This window comes from Camelus dromedarius, chromosome 23 (assembly GCF_036321535.1).
Source record: "Camelus dromedarius isolate mCamDro1 chromosome 23, mCamDro1.pat, whole genome shotgun sequence".
Lineage (NCBI taxonomy): Eukaryota > Metazoa > Chordata > Mammalia > Artiodactyla > Camelidae > Camelus > Camelus dromedarius.
Genome location: NC_087458.1, coordinates 27,090,785 through 27,103,695, shown reverse-complemented (window position 1 = coordinate 27,103,695; position 12,911 = coordinate 27,090,785). Strand labels below are relative to the sequence as shown.

At 34.6% G+C, this 12,911-nt stretch overlaps 1 long non-coding RNA gene across 1 annotated transcript in view; it reads left to right on the top strand.

The window, feature by feature from the left end:
- LOC105096229 (uncharacterized) overlaps positions 1–12,911 on the top strand; it is a 38,771-nt gene that overhangs the window by 2,444 nt on the left and 23,416 nt on the right. The window lies entirely within an intron of this gene.

Sequence of the window (12,911 nt, the reverse complement as noted above, 5' to 3'; positions counted from 1 at the left end):
AATTTTCAATATTTTATTAGATATTGGCAAACCAAACCATGGGTCTCCTTTTGTTTTCCACCCTAAGGAGATCTCAAAGGCAGCAAGTCCACATAAATGTTTCCTTGCAGGGGAAGGTATAGTTCGGTGGTAGAGCACGTGCTTAGCATGCAGGAGGTCCTGGGTTTAATCCTCAGTACCTCCATTAAATAAACAAACAAACCTAATTACCTCCCCCTCAAAAAAAGAGTTTAAAAGAATAAATGTCTTCCTTGTCATTACCCCCTTTTGGGTTCTCATGTCCAAGGGTAACTTCAAGCTATTACTAATGCTTGCCTGCCCCACAATTTCATTAGCAGAGCCTCAGCTGGTATTTGTAGAGCACATAAAGCAACTTTGAATTAATTTCTAAATCCATTGCTCATCGTTGGAGTGTGTTACAGTGACAAGGAGACACCTGTTTTGAAGAGAGATAAAAATATAACCAGCCAGTGTGCTTGATGATTAAAAATTTTGCTCCATTGTTTGAATCCTGATTCAAACAAACCAAAAGTTAAAACAAATTTTTAAGACAATTTGAGAAATTTGAACACTAATTAGAGCTTTGATTATAACAAATTGAGTATTTTAGGTACCTGGAAAAGCCACTGTTGCTTAAATAGACTTACTATTTTTTTAAGTGAAAGTGTGTGAGATTTTCTTTTACTTCCAGTTGCCCTGTTTTTACCAAAAATTTCAGATCCCTTTAATACATGTTCTTAACTGCTTGGAAACTCCATTATATAGTAAACAAATGTGGTACTTACATGAAAAATGTGGAGGTGTGGGAGAAAGGAGTTCAGATCCCTCAGAAGATGGTATTAGTGCCCAATCACGAGTGCCTCTATGCTGTAAGAACGGTGGGATGAGGGAATGTAGTTGATTATTGTACAAAGGAGCTCCGAATTTTTAAAAAATTGCACTAAGAACTCCAAAGAAAAGAGATTTCCCCCTATCAGAATCTGCACAATCAGTTTCAGGGAAGGATGCTGATTCCCCTGGCTTGAGTCACTGCAGATTCCTGAGCGTACCCACCCCTAGCTAGGTGAATAGACTAGTGTGATTCAGAAAACCATGGAGCTTAGGAAAAAGCAGGTCTCCAAGGAAAGAGGTTGCTGTTGCCAGAAGAGGGCAGGTTATAAAGCAGAAAAAAAAAATAAATAAATAAATAAATAACACCAGATGCCCACTACATCAAGAATGAGAGTGTGTGACACAATTAGAAACATAATTTAAAAGATTGTATTGACCTTGTACGCAAGTTGGCCCTTTTTTTTATCCTTTTATAAGTACCAATGTGTTTATTTTTCCATTCCTGGTCTTTCTGACCTCATTTCCCTATATTCTTTACAAGCGTTAAGCACCACTGTATTATAAACTATCTTTTTTTATATTTAGATGGCAACCTAAGGATAACAGTTACTACCAATTATATAATGATGTTAGTCTATATTCACATTCTGTTTTACACTTTTCAAAATGTAATAACTCTGAAGCAAGGGATATTAATTATGCACAGTTGAGGAATCTAAGGCTCGAAAAGATTAAGTAACAGCAAAGTCAAGACAGGAGCCTGCGCTTTCCGTCTCCCGGTCCAGTACTGTTTCCTTTTCTGTTGAGTAAAGATCATGGAAGAGAAGAGGGTAAAGGAAGAGCTTTCTCAAACTTCCAAGGCTTTTAGGTTATCAAATGGGAATTGATACTAGAAGAAAATTAATATGATACCAGAAGGGAATTACAGTATCCCTCTTCAAAGTTACACTAACTACACATGATTCTTGGTGTTAGGTTTATAGACCCTGCCTGGGTCCTTGGGACAAGTCCAAGCAAAACAAGATAAGATAGCATTGCGGCCAGGCTCAGGTGAAGACAGGATTCCTGTTACATGAGGTAAAGCCCATCCTTCCCACCCAGCCCCACGCACCCAGTTTAAGCCATGTGATAGTTTTAAAAGGAGAGGAAAAAAAAGGACATATCATAATTTATAAGATTTAAACTGGAATTTTCTTGTTACAAAGACAGTTTTAAAAGGAAATATTTCCAAAGGTGAGGAGCAAAGCCAAAACCCTCCGCCACCCAGAATCTTCCCATGAAAGGAACAGAGAACGTCACATCTCACAAATTTTATTCTTCTACTAACCAGTTGTGGAATGCTTCCCGCTGGAGAGAAGAGAGAGATAAAAAATCTTTTATATGCAGATGACATGGTTTTATCATGGGAACTCAGAATGTCTTTAATAAGGCATTGACCCTTAGTGGTTAAATTACTGTTAGAAAGGGTAATTCTTTCAAAACTAGAGTTATTATTGGTAGTTTTCTCCTAACATTTAATTGGATTATAGTTCATTACCTCATTCAATTATTTAGATATATAGTGTAGCAGGTTTTGGGTTTTTTGTTTGTTTGTTTTTTTGAGGCTGTGCCTAGAAATTATATTATTCAAAATTAGAAGTTCACAGCTCTTTGAGCGAGGCTCTCTTTGGGACTATAATAACACTAGCTTTAATTTTTTTTCTAATGGAATTTGTTATGGTCCTCAAAAAGAACTCAAGGGCCTCCATCTCCAGTTGATATGTGTATTCGAACAAAGGCTAAGTTACTTTTTCCTCTCACTGAAATTTTGTTTGTTGTAACAGCCAAACCAAAGCAAGATTTTTACAATTTCATCCATAATTCTCCTACACTAAAATGACTTTTTCTTTTATCAGAATTCCCTCTCCTAGCCCTAATCATTCTTTTGTTTTAATAGACATCTTTCATTGAAGTACAATTTGCATGCAACCCCCCCCAACACACATACAAATTCCAGGATATAATTCAGTAGTTCATATCACAAAGTTCACACACTTGTATAATCACCACCCAGGTCCAGAAATAGAATATGGCTCCAGTGCAAAAGCCCCATCCTGTCCCCTGACAATCAGTACCCCTCCCTTCTCCCAAATGTAACTTCTGTCCTTACTTCTGTCACCATAGATTAGTTTTGCTGTTTTTGACTGCTATTTAAATGAAATCACACAGTATGTATTTTGTGTGTGGGTGGCTTCTTTTGATCAGTATTATGTTTTTGATATGCATCCATACTGATAGATGTAATAGTAGTTCATTAGTTTTCTTTGCTGTGTGGTATTATAGTGTATAAATAAGCTATAATTTGCTTATTCATTCTAAAATTGGTGGACATTTCAGTCATTTTCAGTTTGGGGCTATTATGACTAATGTTATTATGCTGCTATCTAAGTTCTTGACCTTTGGAAACACACACACAAACACACATTTTTGTGAACATATGCTTAGAAATGGAATTGCTGGGGTATAGGATTAGCTATGTACTCAAGTTTGGTAGATGCCACCAAACCGTTTTCCGAACCAGTTGTGCCGTACTCCCCCCCACCAGCTGTGCTTAAGGGTTGTAGCTACACTGCATCCTCAGGATCACTGGGTGCTGTCCGTCTGCGCAGTCCACACTGGGCCACCGTATTACAGTACTGGGCAGAGCCTGAGGGCCTCTCATTCTGGTTTACATATGTATCTGAAGGGGGGTTATATATGTATTTGAACGAATGATAGCTTACTTGTATTACTGGGTGTGTAGTATTAAACCGTGGCTTTAATTTCTAATACCTTGATTACTGATTAAACCAATATCTTTTTCATATCTTTGTTAGCATTTGGGTATTCTCTTTTGGACATTTTCACGTTTCTGCTCATTTTTCTATAGAGTTTGCCGTCATCTTCTTACTGCTATATAGGTGTTCTTTATACATTTGAGGACAGGCCCCTTCTCTGGTTCTGTGTATTACAGACATCTTCCTTCACTCTGGGCTGTCTTTTCCCTCTTTAATAGTGTCTCTTCTTTTTAAACGTTTATTATGGAAAAATACAAATATACATTAAAGTAGGGAAAATTATGCAATGAAACCCCAGCTTCAAAAAAGATGCAAGACCAATCTTGTTTCAGCTCTGTTCCCTCCCTTCTCCCCCACCTCAGCACCATCACCACTTAATTATTTTGAAGCCGAATTACCGACACTATGCAATTTCACTTACTTTATTTTTTCTTCCGTTTTTATTGATATATGATTTATATGAAGGACTGTATACGTTTAAGGTGTACAACACAATGATTTGACTTGCATACATCATGAGATAATTACCGCAATAAGTTTAGTGAGCATCCATCACCTTATACAGATAAAAAATTAAAGAAATAGACAAAACTTCTTCCTTGTGATGAGAACTCTTGGGATTTTCTCTTAAAAACTTTTATGTATAACATAGAGCGATGTTAATTACATTCTTCATGCTGTGCAGTACAGCCCTAGTACTTATTATAACTGGAGCTTTGTATCCTTTGACTACCTTCATCCAATCCCTCTCCCTCCACCCCGAGGTAACCACAAATCTCATGGCTTTGTTCTCTGAGTTTGTTGGTTTGTTTCTGAAGTATGATTGACCTACAACACAATGTTAGTTCCTGTTACAGAACATAATGAATCAATATTTCTCCACATTTCAAAATGATCGCTATGATAAGTCTAGTTATAATATGTCACCATACAAAGATAACGTAGTTATTGACTATATTCCCCACACTGTACATTTCATACCTGTGACTCATTTATTTTGCAACTGGAAGTTTGTAGCTCATGTGTTTCTTTCCTCCCCCATCCCCCTTCCCTCTGGCAACCAATTGTTTGTTCACTGTAAATAACTTTCTTTCTGTTTTGTCATGTTTCATTTGTCTTGTTTTTTAGATTCCACATATAAATGAAATCATACAGTATTTGTTTTTCTCTGACTAATTTCACCTAATTTAACATCCTCTAGGTTTACCATACTGTTGCAAATGACAAGCTTCATTTCTTTTTTTTTATTTCTTTTTTTATAGCTGAGTAATATTCCATTGTATACACACACACACACACACACACACACACAGAGAGACACACACACATAAATACGTACCACATCTTCTTTATTCGTCCATTGATGGACACTTAGGTTGCTTCCATATCTTGGCTATTGTAAATAATGCTGTGATGAACATAGGGGTGCATTATCTTTCCTAATCAGTGTTTTTGTTTTCTTTGAATAAATACCCAGTAGTAGAATTACTGCATTGTATGGTAGTTCTATTTTTAATTTTTTGAGGAATTTCCATTGATGTTTTCCACAGTGCCTGCACAAATCACATTCCCACCAACAGTGTGCAAGTGTTTCCTTTTCTCCACATCCTCACCAACCCTTGTTACTTGTTGTCTTTTTGACGATAGGCATTCTGACAGGTGTGAGGTGATGTATCACTGTGATTTTGGTTTCCTTTTCCCTGATGATTAGTGATTTGAGCATCTTTTCATATGCCTGTTGTCCATCTATAGGTCTTCTTTGGAAAAATGTCTATTCAGTTCCTTGGCCCATTTTATATTCAGATTATTTGTTTTTTTGAGGTTGAATTGTATGAGGTTTTTGGATATTTTGAATATTATTGGATACTGTTTACAAATATCTTCTCCCATTCAGTAGGCAGCTTGTTGGTTTTGTTGATAGTTTTCTTCACTGTACAAAAGCTTTTTAGTTTGACATAGTTCCAATTGTTTATTTTTGTTTTGTTTCCCTCCCTGAGGAGACATCTAAAAAAATATTACTAAGAACAATGTCAAAGTGTATACTGCCTATTTTTCTTCTAGAAGTTTTATAGTTTCAGGTCTTACATTTAAGTCTTTATTTTGAATTTATTTGTGCATGATGTGTGAAAGTAGTACAGTTTGCATGTAGCTGTCCAGTTTTCCCAGCACCATTTATTGAAGAGGCTGTTTTTTCTCCATCCCCCCCCCTTGCCTCCTATAAAAAAGAAATGTCATAGATTAATAGATTAATTGCCAACTTGCAAGTGGGTTCATTTCTGGGCTCTCTATTCTGTTCCATTTGTCCGTGTGTCTGTTTCTGTGCCAGTGCATGCTTGTTTTTTTTCTCATGCTGTTTTGATGACTGTAGCTTTATAGTATAGTTTGAACTCAGGGAGCATGGTACCTCCAGCTTTGTTTCTCTTCTTCAAAATTGTTTTGGCTATTCAGGGTCTTTTGTGTTCCAATAACATTTTAGAATTATTTGTTTTAGTTTTGTGAAAAATGACATTGGTATTTTGATAAAGATTGCATTGAATCTGTAGATTACCTTGGGTAGTATGGTCATTTTAACAATATTAATTCTTCCAATACATGAACATGGTATATCTTTCCATCTGTTTGTGTTGCCTTCAATTTCTTTCATCAGTGGTTTATAGTTTTCTCAATACAGATCTTTTATTTCCTTAGTTAGATTTATTCCTAGGTATTTTATTCTTTTTGATGTGATTGTAAATTGGATTGTTTTCTTAGTTTCTGTTTCTGATAGCTCATTGTTAGTGTATGAAAGTGAAATAGAGTTCTGTATATTAATTTTTTTTAGTTTTTTTTAATTTTTCATTGAGGTGTAGGTAATTTGCAATGTTGTGTCAATTTCTGGTGTACACCATAATGTTTCAGTGATACATGTACATACATATATTTATTTTCATGTTCTTTTCATTATAGGTTACTGCAAGATATTGAATATAGTTTCCCGTGCTACAGTGTATAAACTTGTTATTTGTATACTAATTTTGAATCTTGCAACTTTACCGAATTCATTGATGTAGGTTTTTGGTAGTGTCTTTAGGATTTTGTATATATAGTATAATGTCATCTATAAAGAGTGATAGTTCAAGTTTTTCCTCTCCAATTTGGATTTTGTTTATTTCTTTTTCTTGTCTGATTGCTGTGGCTAGGACTTCCAATGCTAGCTCTTAGATTTACTGCTCTTTTTGGTAGATTTTTAAGTCTCTATTTCACTTATTTCTGCTCCAATCCTTGTGATTTCTTTCCTTCTACTAACTTTGGGTTTTGTTTGTCCTTCTTTTTCTAGTTCCTTTAGGTATGATGCTAGGTTGATTATTTGGCTTGTATCACTATAAACTTCCCTCTTAGAATACCTTTGCTGTGTCTCATAGATTTCAGATCATTGAGTTTCATTTTCAGTGGTCTCCAGGTATTTTTTTATTTCTTTTGTATTTCTTCAGTGATCCATTGGTTATTTAGTAGCATATTGTGTAGCCCCCATGTGTTTGTATTTTTTGCAGTTTTTTTTCTTATAATTGATTTCTTGTCTCATAGCATTGTGATCAGAAAAGATGTTTGATATGATTTCAATCTTCTTAAATTTACTGAGACTTGCTTTGTGGCTTAGAATGTAATCTATCCTGGAGAATGTTCCATGTGCACTTGAAAAGAATGTGTATGTTGCTGCTTTTGGATGATTGATCTATATATGTTTATTAAGAGTATATGATCAAATGTGTCATCTAAGGCCAGTTGTAATGGTTGTAAATTATTGTAATTGTGGTGCACCTGTAGGGGGAGATAAGCTCAGGGTCTTCCTACCCCACCATCTTGTCCAGTCTCCCACTGTATTATTTGATTTAATGGTGTCCTTTGATGAAAGAAATTCTTCATTTTTATATAATCTAATTTTGAACTTTAAAGTTAGTGTTGTTTGTACTCTCATTAAAAAAAAATCTTTATAAAGTTATTAGCATATCTTCCTATGCTATAATCTGGAAATTTTGTTTTATCTTCCACATTTGAATCTTTAATTCACCTAGAATTGATATTTGTATATGGTGTGAGAGGGAGGTCAAGGTATATTTTTCTATATGGCTGCCTAGTAATTGCTTAATCACTAATACTGAAAAGACTATTCTTTCCCCCATTACTCTGAAGTATGACCTTTATCATGAATCAAGTGCCAAGTGGTCTGATTCAGGTATCTGTACTTTTTAAATTGTAGCTCTGTAATAAGTCTTGATAACCAATAATGTAGGTTCTCCAACACTTTTTTTCTTTCAAGACCATGGTGATTATTCTTGGAACTTTGCTTTTCCTTGCAATTTTAATGTTGGCTTGTCAAATTCCAACAAAAAATATACCCCAAATTTTGCTTGTGATTGCATTCAATCTATATATTAATTTGGGAAGAAGTAACATCTATACAATATTGAGTCTTCCATCCCTTAATATGATATGCCTCTCCATTTACTTAGGTCTTCTTTAGAGTATCTTGGTAATCTATGATAGTTTTCTGTGTAGAATCTTGCACATCTTCAAAGCAAAAGTTTTGATAAGTATTTTCCTTTTTATCCTATTGTTTGTTACTCGAATATAAAAATACAATTGATTATTTTATATTGGCCTTGTATCTAGCAAGCCAGAAACCTTGCTGAATTCACTTATTATTTCCAAGATTTTGAAAATTCTTTTAGATTTCCCATCTATACAATCAGGTCATCTATACATAGTAACAGCTGTATTTCTTATTTTTTAAAAATATCTTTTAGTTCTTTTTCTTCTCAACCTGCATTGTTCATGACATTTTGTTTAATGTTACATAGAAATGGTGATAGTAAACATCTTTATCTTATTCTTGACCTTACAGGAAATCTAGTCAACATTTCACCATCAAGTATAATGAGCTGTACATTTTCTATGTTTACCTTTTATCAGATTAAGGAATTTCCTTTTGACTCCTAGTTTGATAAGAGGTCTTTTTTTCAATTATGAATGAATGTTGGAATTGGTCATGATTTTTCTGCATCTTCTGAAATACACATGACTTCTATTTTGCATGCCATATGATATTATTTTGTTAATGTGCTGAATTAGATTGATTATTGATTAAATATACTAAACTAATCTTGCATTCATGGTATAAACTCAGTTTGATTGTGCTATCATCTTTTTATCTATCACTGAATTTAGTATCTAATATTATATTTAGAATTTTTTTCTATGTTATTCTATGTAATGTTATTCTATTAATATATGAATTCTATGTTAATGTCCGTTTCTTTTTTTTTTAACATACCTGTCAGGATTTATTACCAAAATTATGCTGGATTTACAAAACACATTGGAAAGTATTTCTCTTTTTCTAGTCTCTAGAAGAATTATTTTAAGTGTTACTTCATCTTTAAATGTTTGGAATAATTCACCAGTGAAGCCATCTGGGCCTGCTTTTTTTTTTGGATGGGGAAGGATAGGAGAAGATATTTTAATAGTACATTAAGTGTTTAAAATAAATATAGAACTATTTAAATTTTCTGTTTCTTTTATAGTCAGTGTTGGTAAATTTTGTTTTTCAAGGTATCTGTCAATTTCATCTGAATTTCAAATTTATTTTCATGCAGTTATTCATAATAACCTCTTATTCTCTTTTTAATGATGGCAGGAACTTTATTCAATCCTGAGACGGGTATTTTCTCTCTTTTTTTACTTACTAGGATTTATTAGTTTGATTACTTGTTACACATGACCAGCTTTGGCTTTGTAGTTTTTCTGTATTATGTGTCTACAATGTCATTCATTTCTGTTTTATTATTCTCTTCCTTCAACTTTGAGTTTGATATTCTATTCTAACTTCTTGAGGCTAAATCTTAGATACATAATTCTAGCCATTTTCCCCCTCATATATATGTTTAAGTATATGAATTTCCCTCTAGACACCACTTTAGCTACATTCCATGAATTCTGATGTGCCATGTCATTATTATTATTATTCAGTTCAAAATATTTTCTAATTTCTGTTGTAATTTCTACTTTGGCCCATAGGTTATTTACAAGTGTGTGGCTTAATTGCCAAACATATGGGGATTTCTTAATCATCTTTGTTATTATACCGTTTGTTATTCCAACATGATTTAAAATTTAATAATTGGAACCTTAAGAAATGTACTGTCTGTCATTGTGATTGTCTTGCTTGGATCATGGAATCTGCCCCTAGCTGAGCTTTTGGGAGGTGAGAAAGAGAACTCTGGGGTTTGATCAAAATGGAAAGCGGGCTGGCACCAGAACCTCTCTGACCAGTACCATGAATGTGCACTGCAGGGCCAGCAGTGGCCTTTCAATAGCAGAGAACAGTCATCAGAACTGACCCCCTGAGACTGAGTAACAACGCCTGGATTCCTGGACTTAGCATCATATGGAGACCCAGAAAATGAAAAACCTTTTCTTTTCTTTTCTTTTCTTTTTTAACATTTTTTATTGATTTATAATCATTTTACAATGTTGTGTCAAATTCCAGTGTAGAGCACAATTTTTCAGTTATACATGAACATATATATATTCATTGTCACATTGTGAGCTACCATAAGATATGTGTATATTTCCCTGTGCTATACAGTATAATCTTATTTATTTATTCTACAATTTTAAAATCCCATCTATCCCTTCCCACCCTCTACCCCCTTGGCAACCACAAGTTTGTATTCTATGTCTATGAGTCTATTTCTGTTTTGTATTTATGCTTTGTTTTTTTGTTTTTGTTTTTTAGATTCCACATATGAGCGATCTCATATGGTATTTTTCTTTCTCTTTCTGGCTTACTTCACTTAGAATGACATTCTCCAGGAGCATCCATGTTGCTGCAAATGGCGTTATGTTGTTGGTTTTTATGGCTGAGTGGTATTCCATTGTATAAATATACCACATCTTCTTTATCCAGTCATCCATCGATGAGAAAGACATTTTCAAAATAAGTGGGATAGATGTTTGGCATCATATTACTACTAAAAATATGTGACCTTAAGTTATTCTCCAGCCTGGAGAAAGAGGATATAACACTTTTCATTTGATACTATATTTCATTTGATATTTGGGAGGCATGAATATAATTTACTCTGCCTTCTGTGTTAATAATAGCCATAGTTAATATTTACTCAGCGTTTTTACTATGTCTCAGGCACTTTTCTAAGCATTTTGGCTCTATTAGTTCAATTAGTCGTCATATCTGTTATCCTCATTTTCAGATGAAGAAACTCAGGCAGTGCAATGTTAAGTGACTTGTCCAAGGTCATTCAGCTGCTGGAGGAGCCCGGATTTAAACTCAGGATGTCTGGCACTGGAGCTGATGCTGCTGAGCACTGTGCACACAAATAACACATGCTTATTTGGAGTTCTCTCGGCAGTAGTGACATTTCAAGTGCTCAGTATATATTAATGCATTTAATCTTTACAGTAAGCCTGAGTTTTATTATCATCCCATCTTATAGATGAGCACACAAAGGCACAGGGAGGTTCAGTAACTTACCTAAGATCACACAGCTAGTAAGTGGCAGAGCTGAGATTTGAACACGGGCAGTCTGGCTGCAGAGTCTTTGTTTTCACTACTGCATAATACTACCTCTCAGGCTATACAGACTTATCAAAGACATAGGCTGTCAAGCCCATCTGTTTGTATGTACTGTATTATCAAATTAATATTCACCCAGGCTTGATAATTATGTCAGATGGTGAGACATTTATTTCTGAATGGATGCTTTACTCAAAATAAAAGTTCTTTCCAATTTTTAAAATTTAAAAATATAATTTGTAGGCACAATAGAAATTACCTGCAAATAATAATATTTAGGACAAATATAATTACATAAAAATAAACATAGTCTTAGATTGAATTCTATAACAAAAGAAATGACTTAAAGATAATAGCAGTTGAGGGAAAGGAAACTTCAGTTTGCCTTAAGTTATGCACACAAGTAATTTTTTTACATGGCTGCAACCTAAATTATTAAAGTTTAAAAGTTAAACTTTAATGTTAAGCCATTCAAGGACTTCATAAATATGCTGCAGAGATAAGGCTTATTAGGTATTGGGTCTACATGAAGGGGAAAGGATCCATGTTCATCCAAGACAGGATCATCGGTCTAATATCCATGTAAACTTAATGACAGCAAAGCTGAGCAATCCTATCCCCACATATCACGTTTTTTTAACTGTCCAGTAAATTATATAGTACTTGGAAGTCCTTAACTTGCTTTTAAGTGTTAGCATGCTGCAATTTTAGGTATAGAGTTTTCAATCCTTTATCCAATCATATTTGACTGAAGTAAAAACAGTTTTCTACTAACCTTTCACTTTTGATCTATGGCATGTGTTCACTATACCCATTTGTTAACCACACAAGATATGCTTTCCAAAGCAAGAATTAATACTGACTCAAAATGATTTTATGGGAAAGTCATTCCAGGAAGTAATCTGACATCAGAGTATTCACTGAATACAAGAATGACATTTTCTTTCAAAGAGATGGATGGTCTTTTAGATGTCCAGTTTTACATGCACGTCAGTAGAACTTTTTAGGCATAAGGAACCCTTGTTTTGTTTTTAATAGCATCCGAATATTTGTGCTAATGGAAGCATTGGTCATTTATTTGAGAATGAGTTGTGGAAAGGACAGTCTGAATAGAAAGGACCTCTGTGACATCACTGCATTCTTAGCAACGAAAGTACCCCAGGCTATAAAGCAGGAATACAGAACAATCACTATACAAGGCAAGTAGGTGAGAACATTCCACATGGCTTCCTAAGCAGAAAAAGAAAATAACCACTTCCAAAGTATTCTGAGTATGTCACAAAACTAAGGTTAAAGCAAAGTTTGGGAAGTAAAAGCCAAAAAAAAGAACACACTCTGGAAATGGGCACCATGGCAACTCCCAACAGTCCAAGTGCTTCAAGAAAATTTTTTAAAAACCCATTAAATTATCATTACAGACTGAATGTTTGCGTCCCCCCACAACATTTACATGGTGAAGCCTTACTTCCTAATGTGACAGTACTTGGTGCTGGGGCTCTGGGGAGATCATCGGGGCTAGATGTGATCATGATAGTGGGGCCCTGGTCTGATGAGATTCGTGCCCTTAATGCAAAGAGACACCAGAGAGCAAGTGCTCTCACCTTCTCTCTCTCTCTCTCTGCCACGTGAAGACACAATGAGAAGATGCCTGACTACAAGCCAGGAAGAGAACTCTTACCAAAATCTTAGTT